Consider the following 3,327-nt stretch of genomic DNA (forward strand, 5'->3'; position numbering starts at 1 on the left):
AAATTTTCAAAATATTTTCACTAGTTTTGAGTTATTTATATACATATTTTAAAATTGTATTCGTTGGTTTAAAAAGCTTGAACATTTAATACAAGTTCTTATAAGTTATTATTATATCAGTTGTTATATATTAAAGATCCATAGGCACTATTTTTTATAAATATTTAAAATTCAAATTTTGACAAAAATATATTAAAATCTCGAAAATTTTCAAATTTACAGTAGTTATAAAGTTATAAAATTTTCAATTTTTATAGCAAGACTTCTTATAAATCGTTGATACTGTAACCAAAAAGTTTAAAAAGTATATATGTAGGCAGTTATTTTTTATAGACATTTAAGTTCAAATTCGGTCTAAATTATATATGTAGGTATTACTAATTTTACAATTTTAGTTATTTTGTTATAATTAAAAATTATTTTCAGGGGTATGTACTTGAAACTATTAAAGTATATTATTATATTTTATACACTCAATGATATTTTAAAATGTAACTTATTTGACAAAAATAAATTCAAACTACTGTAGTACTGATGTCTAATAGTAAAATAAGGTTCTTTAATCAGAATAATATCATCAAATAGACTTTATTATATTATAGACTGATAGACCGTATTTGTTCAGAATCGTTTTCGTATACAATTATTTTTTATCATTGAATTCAAATGTAACACCATTCATTACATTAACCCACTTGCAGGGCAGCTCCTGAAAAATGAGGGGGGGGTGGGGAAGTCATAATTTTCAGAAAATGTCTATATTATAATAAGATTTATTTTGTAATTTCGTTTTCAACAGTATACAATTGTTTAGAAATACAGCTTGAGGGGGCTGTGGACCCTAGGGCCCGGTTCTTGGAGCTTCCCATGCTCTCTTGTAAGATGTAACCTACTGTACAGCAAAGCAACACCCACTTACCTGCTTTTTTCATAATTTATTTTGCATATAAAATAAAAAAAAAACCCACCAATGAGCATTATTTTAAATCTCACCACTTTTGAGAGATAGTCTTGAATAGGAAGAAATTCGTGTTGTCAAAAATGAGAGCCAAATAATAGGCTATAGCTTTATGTGCATACGGAGTCAGAGTGACATATAGTCGGTACCCTCATTAAACTCTATTTACCCTAATAATCGTTTACGACTAACGCGTAAATGCTTGGCGGCGACGACCAAATTGGAAATCGCCCAATTATTTCCCCCTTAAGTAAAAGTCATGCGAGCCCATTGATCGATTTATTATATCGATCAAATGAAGAACTCATATGATATATTACATACATTTAATATAATTGCGACCTCCCCTTCCCAAGGAATACATAACCTGCCGAGGAGCGATGGCCTTGAAGGATCTAAAACACCTGGATGGTGCCAGTGCATAGTTAAGAATTCGTAAACATTTTTCTTTTTGAATCTAATATTTTAAAATGTAGTACACCTGCATAAACCGAATTTTAAATAACGAATTTAACAAAGTTTGAGTCATATAGAGTTGGTAGAGTTTTTTTTCTATATTTTCATCAGAGAAGTAAACACGTTGTCCATTTTCAAGGGGTACGCTAAGATGAATTATAGATGGATATCGATCATGAATCGGGAAACCTAAAATTCACCATATTGCTTCATTACTATTTATGTATCTTCCAGATTGATAGTCTTCAATTTTATCTTTTTTATTTTCGATTGTAAACATTGCTTGATCACTCCCTTTGTGAATGTATTTCAATATGTATTTTATTGCAACGACTGAACTACATGATTCAAGATTGATATGTGCTTTCATTATTTTTGAAACAAGTGGAGAGTAAGGAACAATCTAACTGTTATCTACATCGACTTGTTTATATTTACCATTCATAATTTTCATTTTTACTTGCAACGAAGTACACGGGATCAGCTAGTAATATAATATTTTAATATAAGGTTTTCCGTAAGTTGTTGCCTGTTGGTGGAAAATAAGAAAAAGAAAATTGGGTTAATCTACCACTATTTTGTCCATAGCAACGGTCACCAAACGAAGTTTATCCGGCCCCAGAAAGTCTTAAACCACGTGTGTGACGGGGAGGATCAATACTCGCACCCCGGTAGTTTTTACACCCTTAGCCATCTATTGCGGGGCGAAGCTCCTTTGTGCTTTTGTGACGCGGAATCATCCCCTGAGCGAAAATATTAAGTGCTTGAATACAGCATGCACGAATCATACACAACATTTTTAGCAGTTAGTTGAGAGAAAGAATTGCCATTTTTCCCATTTATTTTAACCCAATTTTCTATTTATATTATTATAATTATTATAAATTTGTATTTTATTTTAATTTATTTAATTAAATTATTATTTAATTTATTATTATTAATGCCACTATGTTTCTTTCCATTATAATATAATATGTTAAAAATATTTGCTTTAAACATTTTGATGGTCCCCAAAAATTGTCATAATTTCCAATGTGGCCCTTCAAAAATATTAATTGGTGATTTCTGGTCTTTAGCATAAGTAGGTAAGCAATGTTGTTTCTTGATTTTTATATAAATTGTCATCATATATATCTATATTTTTTTTTTAATTTATATTAGGTATGGCACTGTTGAAAACTTGTTTGATACTGTTTTTTATAAATTTGAATTTGTTAATAAAGTGTAACCATTATTATTACAAACGATTATTGTTCATCAATAATAGAATATGATAGAACGCCTTAAAATCATAATCAATAATACATTAAATGCGCTAATCGCGGTTCAAATTCAAAATTTAAATTTATTTTGCCGGTTGTATATACCGGTTCATTTTCATAAAATATACACTATTAATATACTTAAAAATTATAAGATAATTTGTAATTCTTAAAAGCTTATTTAAATAACTTTTTTTTTAAAATTATGATTGTTATTTTAAGTTTAATTTATTCCCATAGATATTTCTAATTTTATAAATTGGTCACGGGCTGGTTGGAATACTTCCACGGGTTGGGCACGCCTGCTCTATACTCAATAGTATAACTGTTAATATTTGGGAAATATGCAATCTTGTCATTGCATGTGACCTTTGTGTATATTGTAAATTATCATTATAAGGACGTGGTACCCGCATGTGTCTTCTCCATCTTACAAGTGTGTAACATAACCAATTTTACGCTCATCAGATCACGTTTAGCTCCGTTAGTTTAAAAATTTGAATGAATCGACCTCTTATAAAATCTAAAGGTAAGATTTTATAATAGCGAGTTATGAGTATTTTAAGATGTACAAACAATTTACTATTTTAAAATACTAATAACTTGCTTTAAAATTAAAATATAATAAAAATCCCATAAGATTGCCTAGAT

This window comes from Acyrthosiphon pisum, chromosome X (genome assembly GCF_005508785.2).
Source record: "Acyrthosiphon pisum isolate AL4f chromosome X, pea_aphid_22Mar2018_4r6ur, whole genome shotgun sequence".
NCBI classification, from domain to species: Eukaryota; Metazoa; Arthropoda; class Insecta; order Hemiptera; family Aphididae; genus Acyrthosiphon; species Acyrthosiphon pisum.